Source organism: Falco peregrinus, chromosome 7 (assembly GCF_023634155.1).
Source record: "Falco peregrinus isolate bFalPer1 chromosome 7, bFalPer1.pri, whole genome shotgun sequence".
NCBI lineage: Eukaryota > Metazoa > Chordata > Aves > Falconiformes > Falconidae > Falco > Falco peregrinus.
Window position 1 is genome coordinate 84,032,676 of NC_073727.1, and position 18,351 is coordinate 84,051,026.

Consider the following 18,351-nt stretch of genomic DNA (forward strand, 5'->3'; position numbering starts at 1 on the left):
CTACCAGCATTTTCCCTGTGGTATACTCCGCTCTTTATGCATCTGCATAATGTCTTTTTTTTGCCTCATTTTCTCAAGAAATCCATTAAAAGGAGTATCCTGAATCTGTACAGGTAGAGAAATCAGTCTCACTGCATCTATGTATTTTGTGGTTTAGTGTCTTCATTTGCCTTTAAGCCTTAACATGAAAGAGCCATTGTCAAAGTGGACAGAATGAAAATTTGATATGCACTTTTTCTTTCTTTTTAGCAACTGAATGTTCAAGAAGAACCATTCGTTCTCACCATATGATGAAGGAAAATAGCAATTGGTAAGAAAAACATTTTAGTTTCAAGCTTCCAGATGACATTTATATTCCATGAGAGAAGGTGGAAGGGAGAAGCTTATAAAGGAAAACGGGATATCTTTGTTACAGGTCAGCACTGGAAATCAAAACACTACGGATAGGAACAATTGCTGATTGATTCTGTCTGTTATGTTCTGGTCATTTTTTACAGATACAGCTCTAATTTCTTCTTGTTGCTATAAATAGAAACATTTTGCTAACAAGTGGCATTACATCCTATAATATTTGTAATGCAGGTTTTGTGGGATATAATAGAAGACTGAATTTAATTCATCACCTGCTGATTTAATGACGACTAGATCAGGCCCATAACTTAATGCTCCTTTTTTTTTTAACAAATGCGCTGCTTACTAATTGCAAAGACCTTGGCTTGAAATCAAACAAGGCAAGCCCACCAAGAAAGAGAGAAAGCAGTCCGTTTGGGGAATGTAACATTTATTAGCTATTTCATACATGCTTAGAAAAGAGACATAAACCATGTAGGAGCTGAGGGCCCTTTGCTGATACTGAAGTGTGCTGTTAGCTTCCTGAGTTGATACAGCAGTAGCAAAAATTGTGGTGCTTTGTACCAGTACAGTAAACTAACAGCACTCCTTAGGCGGGGGGGTGGGGGGGTGGGTGGGAAACCTGCCACCAAGCTTTTAGAAGTAAGAATACAGGTTTGCAGTATAAGTATGTCCTTAAAAAGGGCTTTTGCTTTCTCAAGTGTGTTACAATTTACATGTTGCCACATCCTTGGAAAACCTTGCTATGCCAGAAGTCATCTGTCGCGTAGGCAAAGCCTGAAATCAGGCCTTGAATGTTACCCTAAATAGAAAAAGGGAACTATTATGAAAATTAAAATGGTACTTTAGACTGTATTCATGTTACAGTTAACAATTTAATACTTGCAGTTGTTTATATATTTCAAAGTATTCGCTAGATAGCTTTTCCTTTCTGATGATAGACTAAGAGAATAACAGATTTGTGTCTTCTAGTAATTATGCATGACAGAATCTGAATAAATTAGCAATGTTGTTTGAGTACATACAGTGATAAAGATGTTAGAAATCTTGTGTTCTAGAATGTTTCACTATTCTAGAAATCTTGGATGTGCAAGAAACTGCTGTAACTTTTTCAGATTGAAGTTTTGTTTCTTAATTAGAAATTATTCTTGAAGAAAAACACAATAAAATATTTACCAGATTGCTTATAAGTGTTGTATGTTTGCCCTGCTGGTTTTATTGCTGTAAATCCTTGCAAATATTGATGTCTTTGCCAAAGGTATAGTTGCATTCTTTTTAGCTCAAAATTGGTGATTGTGCTGTGAATTTGCATGATAGACTAGTGAAAAAACAACTTCCATCTAGATAGCCTGATTAATTTTGTCAGAAAGAAATTTGTTCAGTGAATATAAGGGATTGGTTCTTGTTATTTTGGACATAATTTGATAGCTTTTTGGTTTTTAATGTATGTGGTATTGATTTTCAAGTTAGGTGCTGATTCTAAATTTAACAGTAATGGATTTTCAGGTTTTTAATTACTAGATCAAACTGCATGTTTTAAAGTCTTCAGATACATATTTACATACTCAAATATAAAGCCAATGCTATTACTGATGGAAATACTAAGGAAAACTGCTGAAACAGAGAATGAAGGGCAGAATCTGCAGTAAAAAGTATTCTGATTGTTACGGTTTTTTTAAATGCAAATATTTAGATTGTGACCACGTGGAAATTCAAAGAGAAGGATGTGGTTTCGTCTTCTCATAGATAGCTAGTGCAGACGTCCGAAATTTTAATAGGTAGGAGTGATTTCTGGGGGCTGTCCCAGGAGCATAGCTGATAACTTAGTCTTGTGTCTAAGTTGTTTGCTATTACTGTTTTTTTCACATTCTTAGGACTTCTAACACGGAAGGATGTTTGCCTTTACACATAACAGATTGATCTGTCCTAGATTTTATCTTAGGACAGTTCTTAGTATCTGTCCACAGTCTACTTCAGGTATGCCATTTGTTCTAGTAGAAATTTATCTGTGGCATAGCGCAGGGTAGCTTTACATGAAATCATGGGCATTTTTGCAATAAAGGACTCACTTGTCAAATAGATATTATAAAATGTCAAATAGATGTTTCAATAGAATCCAGTGCATACTTCATGCTGGCAATGTAAAAGCATCGAATAATGGCGGTGAAATATCAAAATAAATACCATTTATTGCAAGAACACTGTAAGTAGTCATGAACTGACACCACTTTGGGGCATTTGAGTAATTTAAGCTTGTTTAGAAGAAGGAAAAAGAAGTAGTTACTACATTGACAGTTTTCTTCTTCAGGTAGGTGTCTTCATTCATTATCCTTAACAGCTTATGAACAGTTATCAAATCCTGCAGATAGTTATAGATTTCAATTATTTTAAGTCAATGGCTTTTTCCCAGTGCTTTTATGTTTCACTGTTTTCAGGGGTGGGGCTTTTGTTAACTTGGAGGGAACCAAGAGCTCTTAAACATCCGAAAACATGAAATTTTCTTTTATACGTATATATATACACACACATTTTACACAAGTATGTGTGTATATATATATATATATAATGTAAAACCAGGAGACTGAAGAGGAGTAGAGTCCAAGGCACACCAGCCTTTCCAGTACATTCTGTTGCCTAGCTTAGGGGCCTGTTTTTGCCCACACACTGGAAAGGGGACCTAAGTACCTAAATGGAGTAGATATGTCTCTGAGAAGCACTTAAGACTTGCTTCGTGTTGCTGCACACCTAGTGTCGCCATTAGCAGCAAGTTAACTCAAACTGGGGCTGAGTGGCCAAGATTTTCCGAAGTGGCCACAATTTGGGGTTCTGCTTTCAAAGTAGCTTAAAGGGGCTTCATTTTCAAAAGCTGTGGAACACCTTTTGGAAAATTACACTTTCAAGGTGAATTGAACTAAATGTGGGAAAACCAATTTTCAGTGTGAAAAGGCATTTATTTGTTGTATACTTGAGAGACAATATAAATGCTTGTAAGAGCTTTTGAAATTCCCCAGCCTTTGCTCTCTCTGTCATTTCTCAGTTTCATTGAGATCTCTGTAACACTGTAACACTGTCTATGAAAAATATCCTTCCTGCTCTCCAGCTCACTTATTTAATCATCCCCGACCCAGATGCCTCTTTTCCATCACCTTTGTATTGTGACCAAGCTTGATTACTTCACGCTAGCAAGCAAAGGCAGAAATCCTGTTAACCAAGTCATGCATAGAAACAAATCTTGAATGTTTATCAGTAAGCAGATTAGTTATTAAGGTTATACCTGTTGTTAGACTTTCATTCAGGTTGTCCCTTTCTGTTTAGTTTTTCAGCATACCAGAAAGTTTCTGTGGTAGCCCAGAAGAACTCTCTTGATTCCAATTTCCAGTAATGAAATGGGAGCTCTTACTTGGAGACGATAGTCTAGAAAAAAACTTGAAGAAACTGCTCGAACTTTTCTGACAGGACAGTAAAATGTCACTGAAAATAGCTCTGTGAAAATATTCTTCATTTGTCAGAAATGCTACATACGCAGAAAGAACTGCAATGCTGAATTTCTGATACTGATACATATATATGCTGTTTAACGAGACCGGGAGATTTCCATTACAATGGCTTATGGTACCTCTGCTCCGATTCCTCCTCCCTGCAGCCCTGCATTCACCCCAATATGCTTGAAGAGACTCACTTCAGTTTAGGATATGCATTCAGCAGATTGTTTAGATTATTATTCATAGGTGAAGACCCTTATTTTGGGGCGCATAAAGAAATAACGTTCTTGTACTTGTGATTTTGAACACAGAAACAAACTAGCTGGCATATGCTTGGTTTCATAACTTACCTGTAAATAAATAAAAACAAGCTCTGAATTTGAACTTGCAAGGAACAGATGTCTTTCAGAAAGCTTGAGTGTAAATTCAGCAGGATTTCCAATTTATTCCAGGAAATGATGACAAATTTATTGCAAGCAGAGAAATGACTTGTTCCTCATCGTAGTTATGCAGGCTACGCCTTTTCCACGCAGCAGTACAAGGTATTTTATCTCCTAGGTTTCCAGGGAGACAGTCACAATCCAGTAGGGGTTACTGTTGTTCCTAATAAAGCTCTCTAGATTCTGTCATCCTAGCAATTTTTCTGGTCAAAATCACAGAGATAGCAGATAGGATTTGATAAATGACACTGAGTAACGTTAATTGATGTGACCTATTTCAAACACAGATGATGCTGTGGTACACCAGCTTAAAGCAGATGGTACTGGTGCCTTTACCATCTAGGATCATTTCAGCTGGCAGGAGAAGACTCAAAACTGAGTACTAATCACTGCAGAGAGCTATACAAACTGTCCTTATCATTTAGCAGTGGATATAGAATATAGGATATCCAAAAGGTTTTGGGTATAGGTGTATAGCACCACCTCTACCACAGCAATACTAGGTTTTTTGTATGAGTTGTGTAAGTTGTTCACAGAAAATTGTGTCTGCTTTGTGGTTTAGAAGGAAAATTGAAGCAAACAACTGGTTAATTAATGTAGTGAAGTTAATAGGCAAAAATCTTGTCTCTCAAAACAATAGTTCCTGATCTCATTGCCGAGAATTCAAGAAATTTCGATCACAGAAATATATTGGCCTCACAGATTTCTTCATTATTACACATTTTACACTGAAAATACAGAAATTTGCAGAGGCAATGTTCAGTACAAGACCAGTGGATAGTATAGAAACGTTACTGAGGACCCTCCCAATCTTACTTTCCATTATTCTGCCATGCAAAGGGGAGAAATAGAAAAGAGATCTTTGACAGAACAAACGGTTTAAGAAAGAACGGTGGTACAGCCAAAAATCTCCTGTAATGACAGTTCTTTTTGCACTCACCAAAGAATGATGTGGCAATGCTAGTGATGCTGAAGTAGAGGAGGGCGTGCTTTCTTTCGGAAGTTTCAGGTTATTTAGGTTTATTCACGGGTTTGCATTGTTGAAGCCACAGCTAATTCACACATCGACATTTGATCTAGCTCACCAGAAAATACCAATGCCAGAATGTGCTATACATTTTCTTCCCATAATTTTTGTGCCTTCCAGTAATGCATGAGGCACTTGTTCTCTCCTTCCCTCCCAAGGGAAGAGTGTACACTGGCTGAGAAGCTGCCTTGCCTTCTGTTTCTGAGAGAAGTCATACGCAAAGTAAAGCACCTTGTACTTAAAGCAGAAGGTTGATTAGCTTTGTGATATTCCCTAATTCCTGGACAAGTACGTTCCTTTGGAAACCCTGCTGCTTGGAGAAGGTTTTGTCTCCTGTGCAGAAAGCTTTCTGTCTGCTTGAGAAGAAAAGTGTTAGGTACATTCTTCTCCTCTTCAATGCTAAATGTTCATCTTCTCAAAGGAATATAATAGTCTTAAAATTGTCTTTTTTATCAGGAAGTAGAACATAGCCTGTGCATACATTTGGTAGCATGATGAAACCTGTAGGAAAACTGTTTAGAAACAGTGAAAAAATAAGGAGTAAAGATCCTACCAATTAAATAAGTTTTTTAAATGCATCACAGTGAATAAACTCCCTCCGTAAGCATCCTGCTTAAGCACACACCACTGCAGACGTGTCCACTGCTCCTAGTAACAGGAGCAACACTCCAACAGAAACCCCACTGTGACGATATAGTCAGCTTTCAGGGCAGTGTTTCAGCAAAATGAGGTTTGCACTTGTGTATTGGGTTTGTTCTGTGAGTTTGCTACAGTATTGATTTTTGGGAGAGGCTGGACTATACACAGAGCTCTCTGATGTGAGTGCCCTAATAGCCTGTGAGGTCCTCTCTCCTCTTCCTCTCCCTCTCCTCTTCCAACTTGCCAAATCCTTATCTCAGGGTGCAGAAGACAAGAACTGTCTAACCTGAAACTGCCAATCAGCTACGTCTCCCCCTCATTTCATTGCAGGTACAGTTGTATTGCACACAGAGGGTTTATTCCTGGCTGTAATTTCTGTTTATCGGGCAGACAGTACTGCCGTAGCCTGCATTATCCCGACTGGGCGATGTCCCAGTGTCCAGCTAAAAGGATTTGAATTTCATCCCCTTACCTTCCTGGACACACATGTCTTCACGTCAGCGTTGGTATTAATGTGTTTTCTGCACTGGCCAAAATTTACCATGTGGTGATCTGAGCTTTGCAGATCAAGTGCATGAGGAATATGAGGTAAACGGGAGATGCACATGCGACTTAGTCATCTTGTGAATTGCTCTCACTACCTTTAAAAGACGAGGGGAAACATCCCCATACCCCTTTGTTGCCCATATCTTCACCTCATAATGACACAAATAAATAAAATTAATTTTACGCATTTTCAATTTGTGTATCTACATGCATATATGTACACACACTTTTATGTAATAAGTTTTAAAAATTTACAAATCTTACAGATTTTATATATGTATGAAAAAACATGCTCCCTATATACAGGTGGGGCTGGACATGCAGTTCGTGCTGGAAACTAATATTTCAGGTTTGTCTCATGTACTTTCGCAAATAATGCTAATTAAAAGCTATTTATATTTTGGTTACTTTTTTTACATAAAAGAAATAGTCTGATGTTTTAGAACTAATTATTGCAGTAAGTTTTGCAATAAACACTTTTGATAACAGGAATGATAGCACAGGTTAGCATGGCAATTTTTAGCATCTATTAAGTCCTGTGAGTAGCTTTAGAAGTCATAATTTGTAAAACAGTCAGGCAGAAGCTTATCCTGGGTGAGTAGTTTAGCACAAAATACTCCCTTGCCTTCACTTTGTTTTTATTGCTTCTTCGGCATGAGGATGCTGCCAAAGTTTTGACACTTTTTTTTTTTCCGTCTTAAATTCTGTGTAGCTCTGTCTCTGATGGTATGCCTTCAGAGAAAAAGAGCAAGGGACGGGGATATGCCTGAATTTTCTTGTCAAAACACGGACAGGATCATTACCAAGAGACAACACAATTTGGCAGTGCGAGAGCGGGTGTTGGTGCTTTGTGACAGTGTCGGTGTGGCTAGTGCGTTGTTCAGGTGTCACATCCTGAAAGAAAGAGCCTCCTTCACATGCAGCTGGGGAGCGAGGGCACCTCCGTGAAAGGTGACTTAAGACCCTGTGTGGCTTTTGTCCTGCATTGCCTGTTTGCTGGGCCGTAAAGGAGAGAGGCCTCTAACGGAGAGAGGCCTCTGCATTAGGCCAGCGCCTGGCAGCCCTCAGGAGCCGTGGGAGCGGAGGGGGCTGTCGGCCTTTCTGCTTCTGGGGCCGTGGCACTGCCTGCGGGCTGGCAGATGAGCTATTTTGGATATCAGAGGATGTCTCCACGCTGCCAGTGACCGTTTAGTGGCCAGTTATCCTGGCTTTGTGGCTGTTTCGTACAAAGTGGCATAACCCAGCCTGCCAGAGGGGAAGACTACAGCCCCAGCCTTACCCCAGAACGCCTGCCCCACAGTGTGACCTGGGGCGCTCCGACAAGGGGAGCGGGAGCTTCAGAGGTATTTCCTTGGACTCTGGGGATAAATCATTCTTGGCAGAGATAATTCAGATTTGCTCAGGGAGGCAGAGCTCTAGAGGTGACAGGGACAACGCTCTGTGGTGCCATTTTCACTAGGCACTAACAGGAGCATTCTTTAACCCATCAGTTGCCAGTTTCCTAGTAGCACAAAGCAGTAACACATGTGTCTCTGGAAAAGAGGAAAAAGGCACCATACTAACCCTGATTTCAGTTGCAGTTTTGTTTTTCCTAGTGGATACTACAAAGTGGAACTTGTGACTACTGCAAAAATGAGGAGCTTGTGGAGGTCAGATGATAACTTTGTGACTCAAAAATAAAGTATTGTAAAGTAGGAATAGGTAGACGTTCTAGTTACGTTAGAAACAATGTTTTTAGAAGCATGCTGTCAGCTTTTATTGTGAACTTTTTGGAGTAGGGAGTGACTTTGTTCTGTCTTTCCACTTGCCTGGCACATTGGGTTCCTGGTCTCTGTCAGGAGCTTCCAAATGCTACTGCACAGTAAATAATGGTGGTCCTGTGCAGACTGATGCGCTGCGCTTTCTTTATTAGCTCCCCAATAACACCGCTTTAGCAGCACCAATGCTTTTGGAATAGTGTTACAAACCCCCGCAAATGCCTGAGCCTTCTCCTTCAATACTTAGCATGGAGAAAATAGCACCTTCTAGACACAAAGTACTCAACATTGTAATATGGGTCTGCCAAGAAAGAGATTTTTAAAATAGATAAATTGAGACAGGCCTAAGAATTCTTCTTCAGACAGCTGAATAAAGACTCCAATTTAATGCAGAGGTACCTGGTTTGGCTTTAAATGCATTGCTTTGTGTACAAGAAGTCTAGCTGTGGTGATACAGAATTGTTTACAAGAGAATTTACTCTGCCAGAGAGATTGCCTCTTTCAAAAGCAACAACAGCAACAACACCTAAAAGATACCTTCTTTTCTGCCATAACAATTCTTCAAGAAAATATTAAAAACCTAATACAGGACAGAACTCTGTACAAAAATATTTTTTTTAAAAAAATCCTATTTAGTGACCAAGAGAGAGGTTGTGAAAAGACTGTGGTGAAAGAGAACGAGAGCATCCCAGATGCTTTAGATTGTACCAGAAGCAGGTTTTCTGCTGGAATCCATGCCCCTTTGAACATTGTCAGCCCCTGCCCAAGGCTTCTTGTCAAAATTCCAGCCCAGCTGTGCCATTTTCCCTGGGGACAGTCAGGATTTGCCCCATCCCTCAGCCATCACAGCACCTGTGCTCATAGGAACTCCCTGTGGAGGAAGTCAGCAGCAAAGCAGATCAGGAGCTTTCTTTTAATAAATAAATTGATAAAAAAATCTGTGCAAGAGACTTTGCAGAAACCTCTGAGGTATGCTCTGGCCCAGTAAGACTTAAGGGCTGTGGCTAGTTTGCTTTGAAGTATTTGTATCAAAGTAACGTAAACACTGTGCTGCTGCTCTTTCATTTATTTTCTTTCACATGCTTCCAAATGTGCTAATTTTATGCAAAGATGTCTATTAGCTGTAACAAATATTTATCCTCTACAGGAGCTGAGCTCTTTTGAGTACACAACAGCACTTATAAGCAGGCATTTGAGCGAGGCAGGTGCGCAGCTGCTCCGTTCCTCCCTTTTTTCCCCAGCTGGCCACCTTATGTTACCCTTCTCAAAAAGGCTGAACTTCCCAAGGTCTGGTTCTGTATATGGAACTGTAATAGGCTTCAGTGGGAGCAGCACATGAAGTGTCTGAAGATAGCTGGGAGCCCGGAAAGGTACATCCAATACCTAAAGCAGGTGATTTCTCTGAGCAAACTATTCATATTTCTGGCCAGCAAAATAAGATTGTGCTGAACTTTGGAGCAACACAAGCACAAAGCAATGTGTAATTTTTACAAGTAGAAGAGCCTTAACACACAGCGGCAGGAGGCAGAGGATGGGTTTCCTAAGACTTTTCTATTGTGCCTTGTAAATTTTGAATCTACTCCAAAGGAAAACAATGAGATGTTTTCTTTGACAATGCACCTCGATTTTCTTGAAATAGCTCAGGTACACTCTGCTTATGATCCTGTTGCGTCGATTCTACTTTTTAATTTGTGAAGGGGGAGGAAGGCTTGGAGAGAGCAAGTGATTCACTTGCATGACTTTCTGTTCTGTGAAAGCAGATCATAATTTGTCTCATAATTCTTCTGACTCATCACTAGAAAAGATATTTAATACAATGAGCTGCTAAACCCAATTGTTAATACTTTCTTAGTAAAATGAGATTTTACTAAGTATGCTCGTCTAATGATGTGATTTATGTCAGATTTTTAGACTTTCATATCATCCAAAGGCCCCTCAAAGTCCTAAGGCTCATCTTGCACTACAGCTAAACATCCTTAAAAATTCCACCACCAAGGTGAATATGATTTGCTTATCAAATTATGACACAAATTTGCTTTCCATATACGTTTCAAATTTATATGTCAGATATATGTAATTATACACACACATACCCCTTTAGGAAAGAGTCAAATAATTCCAGCATATTGCGACTTAGAGGACAACTAACACAATTTGGGGGTTATTGTACCTTTTGGCTCAGAAGTAGGCTAACTGAAATTCAAGCGACTACGACCCTCTGCTTGCCAAGTTGTTCTCTTGGAAAATGCCCCCCTGTGACTTGAGTCTTGCCCCAGTTTTGCTCCTATAGACACTTTTTTTGCTGACTTTTGAAGGAAGAGACTGAACGCTTAAGTGGGAAGTCTGTACCATGGATCTAGTAGAGCAAAGCCAAAGGGAAGCAGGACTAGAGAATGCTCACAGTTTTTTAAGGTCATGAGGACATCAGCTTCTTTAATGCCTGAAGCCAAATGACTGCCTGGTCCATTTGCAGATCTGCCAGTTAAAACCATGAAGTGAAGTAGTGGTTGGACTGTCATGGTGCTTAATCACAGACTGACTCTGTGTGCCCTCTGTGGTTTGGAAAAGCATGTCTTGTCCCTTCTGGAGAGTGTCTATAGGTAAGAATGTCTCTTCTTCTTCCTCATGCAGAGGAGGAAGCGTGTGGGTCAGTCCAATAGCTCCAGTGAGCTGCCAGATCATACATGCAGCAGTATATGGATTTTGGTAATGGGAAGTCTTCACTGAGGACTGTCCCAGTGTTCCTGTAGCCCATATGTGTACTTTATTGCTCTGCACTCTCTGAGCAACCTCTCAGGGTGTTCCCAGAGCAGAAGTCTAGAACAAATAGCAATTCCAGTTCCAAAATACTTTACAAAAACCTTCCTTAAGTGGTTGAATAGGTGATGGACAGGAGCCATGAGTTCACTCTCCTCTGGGCATACCTTCCTATGGCAAAAATGGATTTTATGAGTAATGGCACAGATGCTGTTAAGAAGCCAATGATCACCCAGGTAATCAGCATGGTTTTTAATGTAGTTGTTTAGTAACAGCTCAAATTGTCCCTGTTAATGAAGATGATCACACCAGTTCCGAGCTGGCTGTTTCATCCAGTGAAAAGATGTTTTTACAAAACTACATGAAACAGCACTTCATGCTGTAGAATAGAGTTCATGTTTCATTAGAGCGTATTCTCATTGAGTTTTTCACTGGTAGCATTTGCAAAGCAGTTATTAAATGAAACTATAAAAACTGTATTTTATTTATATAAATATGAAACTGTTACTACTCATCTATATGTATTTTTTAGTACAAGGTTTGTTCATTAAACCAAACCTTATTACGAAAAGATATTGTGAAACGTAATAAATCTCTCCATCCCTTTTCATCAAGAGTTGCCTATGGTCTGGTGACCTGAGCCTGTTTACACAAGTCAGAGCTCAATGTTTAATGCAGTAATACAACCACAATATGTAGTTCCACAACTCCTTTTAAACTCCTGCATAATCAGCTTCCATGAATTAGTTAATGAATTAGCTTTCATTAATACCTCACCTCTACAGTTACAGAGGTCACTTTCAAATGTAGACAGAGGAGTTTCCGAGCAGTAATTCTAAGAGATAGGAACTGTCCTCATTAATAGCTGTAGATTTTAACTCTGAAGCTTAACAAAGACTATTAAAATTTGAACAGTAATATCAAATTACTTTTTACCTGTCACTTTCAGAGCAGTGAAAGTTCTCCCTACTGTGATCACAACTGGTATCCAGGATACATTTAAAGCCATTCAGTTCTTTATTGACTGCCACGGGTTGCAAATTTAATGGCCAAACTCTGTGCCAGCCCCCTACAAGGTAATTGGGTTTTTTTTGATAATAAAAATATCAACGCAGAGCCTAACGCAGCAAAAGAGAGAGGGAATGGGACCTGTAGTCTGTGCTCCTACAGTTGTTTCACATGAGGCGGAGAGCTGCCTATTGGAATCACATGGAGCCAGGCAAGGGCAGCCCTGAGTTTTCCAGAGAGAACTGTTAGGCTGACACAAGAGATGAATCCTTTGCTACGCACGCCTCCACTTGCATGGCGGGCATCGCTCATAAAATCAGTACTCTCACTCAGAGTTCTTTTTTTTCTCAAGAAAGAGCTGTGGTGTCAGTCCCACTGTAGCCAGAGGTAGATCGATAAAATAATAATTAAAAAAAAAAAAAGTTAAAAAAAAAAGAAATTTCTCTTAATATCTGACTAATGTATAATGTGCTTGGCTGTTTTGGTGTAGAACTCCTAGGATTTTTGTATCTGTGAAGAGAGATGGTGAAAGACAAACCTTCAAGGAGAAGAGGTTCACTAGTTCATGAAATTGTTTCTTTTTAAAACACAATAACCATAGAAAAAACCCCTTAGGATGGAAATGGGAGTTCTCTGTAAAGGCTCTTCATGCTGATCAGCGGCAACAAGATGTAAAAAAAATAGCAGTGACAAAAAGATCACTTCATTTGCAAATATAATAGTCTCTAAGAGAGGTGTTCGTACAGCCAAAGACATTACTCTCCTTGCCACATATTACTGTGTGGTTAGTGTAAGGGACGTTATGATCATGCAGACAGTAAATGAGGAAGCAGGTAACTAACCTACAGCACTTTGAGAGTTGCGTATTGAAGACTTGGTCTCCTGGGGAAACAGCATAATACCCTGAGATGCGATATAAAACATTTATAACCTCCCTTTTAAAAGGCTTCCAGAGGGGAAGTTTCAGCTTTTCCATTTTGTTGCAGAATGCTTCACTGGAAGAAATATACTGAGAAGAAAGGGGCAAGCAGAGAAAGTTAGCAGTAATTATCATGCTTTAGGGCTTTTTGTTAGCAACTTTCTTGGTTATTTCTACAAACTAAAATATTTCAAAGCAATGAAATATGTAGAAACAGTCATTCCCGTTTAAAACAGGAACAGAAGACATATTGTTAAAAATATTTTTTAAACTTCATCATATGCAGCTGTCTCTGAGTTTCAAACTGAGTAGTGCAATCATCAGACAGACAAAGCCTTGTGTTTCAAGTGTAGAGCTGTGACACATATGCAAGAGTTAGAACATCTGATATATCTTTGTAGCTGTGAAAAGATCTGTTTTCATTTCTTTGCCAGTAAAATCTGTACTTAAACAGTTCAATAACATATACAATGCATTAATTTTCTCCCTTGGTACAGAAATCTGTGACACATGATGGGTTGTCCACTTTATTTAATTTTGCAAGGACAAGTTAATCAAATCTAGTAACATAGTGTAAAAGTAAAAAAAAAAGCCTAATAGAAAATTATGTTATTTTCATTTAGTTCCACATTTTAATCCAGCAACCTGAGGAGAGAATTTCATATCCTATCCAAATTTATGCTGAAGATACGTATTTAAAAGGAATAGTTTTAAAAGAGAAATCACATTTTAATTACATTTAATCCACCCACAAAGATGCTGCATTTTATCGATCTGATTAGCCAATGGCCATTCCTCTTGTGTACTGACAAATGCAAATTTTTGAGTATCGATGGGCAATTTCAGTTATGTAAGTCAAATACGTAGACACATACACTGAACAGAGCAGAAACCAAAAAAAAACCTTCCTCTGCCTCTTGTGCTCATTCTTTCTAAGAACAAGTTATCATTACCCTGAGCTATGTTTGCCCATCCTACCTCTGCAGGGAAGAGAAGGGTCACAATAAGGAGTCGTTCTAACTTCCACTTGTCTCAGTTTCATACCAGAAATCATTTTTAATGAGTACATTCACTCGTTTCAGGGCAATCCCCACCATATCGCATCTCTCTGAGCTAGAACACCTGGGAGTCTTCAGTAAGGTTGCGTGCATTGCAAGCAGACCAAAAATAGGCCCGCAAAAGATCCCATGATAAATTGCTAGCCGGTGTGAGTCACCTTTGAAACATGAACTGGTGTGCTTTGTTATTCTGTTTGCAGCGTCTGTTTGAGGAAGTCCAGTAAACTTGGCTATAAACATTTTTGACTGGTTTGAATGTATACAAAACAAGTGAGCTCCTGATGCTGATGGAAACAAAGAGCATGTAGGACTCCAAAGTACAAAAACCCACAAAGCCTTCTTCAGTGTGGCCTGTCACTCTCCCCTTACACATTTCTAGCAAGGCAGCAGCATTGGCCAGTGCACTGCACAGTGGACTGCTTCAGCTTAAAAGAGCAACATAGAAGGTATGTCTTATATTCATAAACACAAACTATGATACTAGTTGCTGCTGGGAATTTAAGTCAGAAAAATCTCAGCAAAAAGGTAGAAAGATTTCATTCTGCTCTCCCTATGATGTAGGCTGAAGACTCACAGTTCCCCATCCACCCTTTAATTCTGGGTCCTTTTATACCCAGAAATCTACCTTTAATTTTCTGCCACAGGTTTGCAGATCCCAGCACAGTGTTGGTTCAGATGACATGATAATGGGAAAACCCAGTCCCAGTCCAGAGGAACCCTACTGCCAGTGTTGCAGTGGAGACTGACTGCTGCTGGTGCAATGGCAGAAGATTTCCCATACGGTCTAATCATGCTCTTTTGGTACCACATGGAGCCAATTAGCCCTGTAGCACGGATTTCCTTTCACGCCGTCCAGTGCTCTTCTATACTCATTGCAGAAGTAAGGCAAGCTGGCTGCTGGAGCGTTAAGGACCATATATTGTGTTTCTAAGGAAGAATGACAAAAAAATATGGATTTTGTCTTTCCTGTGAAGTAATGTATGTTTTAGAACCGTCTCTTACAACCAGGCCAAAGCAGTGGTCTTCAAAACCAGGGTAAACGTCCCTTCCTGGTGACATTGCTCATATCCCAGCAGTGACAGAAATGTCCAAGGAAAGATTTGCTGTGGTGGCAGAGCAAGGTGTGGTACAAGAAACCTTAATATCAGGCAGTGTTTGTGCTCTACCTCAGACTAAATAAATCTAGCAGAGATGCAAACAAGCATGATTTTATCCTGCTCATGCTTCTAACTGAAGAAATGGAGTGTGGAGACCTTATGTCTCTTCTCCAGAGTCTCTGAACTTGGATGTGGTACTGCAGTCCTTTTCAATAAAAAGTGGCATGACAGTAGAGGAACTTCAGAGCAGCTTAGGGTAGCCCTGCCCTTCACTTAGTGCACTATTTTTTTGTTGGGTGATGAGCTCCTTTCCACTGGTTATTTTGATTGTATTTCAATATTAATCTGTTTTATATAAGGTGAAGTACTATAGTCCTCAAAGGAACCAAGAAAAGTAGTAAAGCTAGTCTTGTTTGATACTGGGGAGAGAGAAATCACAAACTCAGATTCATAATTATTGCTACCTCAGGATGGCTCACTGTCTCCTCAGTCTGAGGATCACAGTCTAGCTACCCTTTTCTTTGATTTTATGGGCCTATTGATTCAAAGACTACCTGCTTCAAATTAGGTACCGAAGCAAAGATAAAGCAGCCATAGGGTAAAAGTTACAATATAACTAATACAAGTCTGAAAAAGCGAGAGTGAAAAAAAAACCACCAAACTTTGTTGGGAGTTCTATGCTATGGATTTAAAAACTTGATCTTTCTAAACTTGAAGGTATTACTGCATCTGTGATAATCTTCTACAATCTTTAAGTCATTTGTGCACTTAATTTTAGGGTGGAGGCATTGCAGGTGGTAGACCTGAGGGAATTCTTCAGGTTGCTCTGGGAATTTGAGAGAGAATATCTGAAATCCTCTGGGAGCCTAATGCTCTGTAATAAATATAATTGGTGAATTATTCATCAGAAGAGCATATACTCTCACAAATGGTAAGCAACAGCCAAGGAAGTGACCAGAAGACTGTTTTCTAGGAAGCCTGGAGAGTGATGCTCAGAATTTCATTGCATAAACTGTCTGACGTAAGTATGGCTGCTGTGATTCAGTAGCCTTAGGACAACACACTCAGGTCTCAGAGCTTTCCTGCACTCTCCCCCATGCTCAGAGATGGGTGACGTAGCAAATACCACCCTGTCTCATTTTTTAGCCAAGGAGTAGGATTTGGAACAGGCAGCCTGCTCCACAATGACAGGAGGCATTGCACTGAGACAAGGCACAGCTAATGGACCATGCTTCCCAGCAGGTTCCTCCATCCCTACTGCAGATAGCTGGTGTGTGAGCCATCAGCCCAGCAAGGTGAGCTCCTGCCAGCTGGCTGACCCATGGCGTCTTGCCAGAGCACCTGCAGGAAGGCAGCAAGAGCCAGGGACCGGTGCTTCACCCAGAGCTGTTGATGGGTAGGACATTACCCAAAGGGAAGCAACAGCTTCCAGCCTTGAATCTGGTTCCTCACTTCTTTTTACCCTCCTTCGAGCACTCTGGCTCTAACTGAGAAATGCTACCTTGAGAGCTGGGTGCCTGGCTGCTCTGTTAAAGAGAATGTCAAGTCCTGACTGTGAATGCCTCTTTCTGCAGGTATTGAAAATGCCTAAAATCAATATGTGGTCCTGAAAATCATTTTAACGTTTTACCTGTGCTTCAAAGATGGGAATAGGAATTCCGGGGCTTGTACTGATATGCAAGACAAGGGAAGAAATGTGGGATAACGATACCCAGATCAGTCTCCAGAAGGTAGGACAGTAGTTACTTTTACTTGCCTTGAGACTGTGAAGAGGGATAAGGTCTTGCTGTTTCTAACACCTAAAGAAACAGAGAGGAGAGACCAGAGCAGACATGTCAAAGAGACTGCAATATCCATATGATACTGCTGGAGATGTGCATAACTGATCTCTTACAGCAAGTAAGTGGTGGGGAACAGGTGACCAGAGGCACCATACCTTATATTATTCTCTTTCTGGAAGATGATTGCCTATAAAACCAGAAGAAATGTATGACAGGAAGTAACAGTGAAGAGCTGTTTAGTTGTCTGACTAATTATTTTAATAATGCACAACCCTAGGTGAATTAATTCTGAGAATCTAGCACAACTGCCTATAAATTGCCCGTTGGCAGTCAAAAAATGAAGAGGTAATTTCTACTCCTTTTCTATTGGTCTTTTTTGCAGTGATTTTTCCTGCCTTCCTATGCAGGCAGTGCCCTGAGAAGGGAGGTGGAAGGTAGTATTTTTTTAGCTACTTGTGGCATCTTTGTTACCTACTAGCTATTCCAGACTTCCCATCCTATCAACAGGGATGGACACCTTCAGAGGGCAGCTCTGAGCATCTGAGCTATTTCTCTCTGTGGCTACATCTCCTCTGCTAAAGGCAGAGAGCAGTGTTTGCTCTCAGGCCGGGCCAGGGTATGGGGCGGCCAGCGCCATAACTGCTTGGGACTGGCTCTTGCTGGAGCAGACTGACCATACCCTGCTGCAAACCCATTTCACCGAGTTTCCGCCGGGTGCCCCTCTAGCACCGAGACCTAACAGCTGCTTTTCAATGGAAAGCACCTGCAATATTGCACACCAAGTCCTGTGGCCACTGGTGCAAGCACAAGCAGTAGGTGCAAGGCCTGGCTATCTATGTTTGGTGCAGGGAAGTAGGCAGACAGAATGACCAGCAATTGCTCTTTGTATATAATGCAGTAACAGGAGAAGAGCTGAGGAGGAAGCAGGTGCTGCCCATGTCTCAGACCCCTATTTTAGAACAGCACCACAGGGCCCAGCTTTGTTAAATACAGCCTTACTGCAAACGTGGTATCTCTTCATCATGTAAGTGTGAAATAGTGCTTCTGCTACTGGCTAAAGTACAGCCGCCTCTTGAAAACATCCAGCTCATGTTTGTGTGTGCATATATATATATGTGTGTGTATATATATATGTGTGTATATATGTATATATATATTTATATGTATATATATATAAAACAAAAAATTCACACACATCTCTATACCTCTGTGTCTATAGATATACATCTCTAATGTGGAATTACATTTTCTTTGTTTCTGTCCTGTCTGGTTATCCTTTGGTCCCACACTACAATGATTTCCACATAATAACTGGAAGGTCTCTGCTGCAGTGCACAGGAGTGGTGCAGGTGTAATATGGTGCCAGTGGTACCCATTAACACAGCCCAGGTGTGGAAAGGGGATCAACCAGTGTTCCCAGTGCTTGCTGGGATGATGTTACAAGGCTGTCATGAATGCATGGAGTTAAACTTGGTGTGATTTACACCCA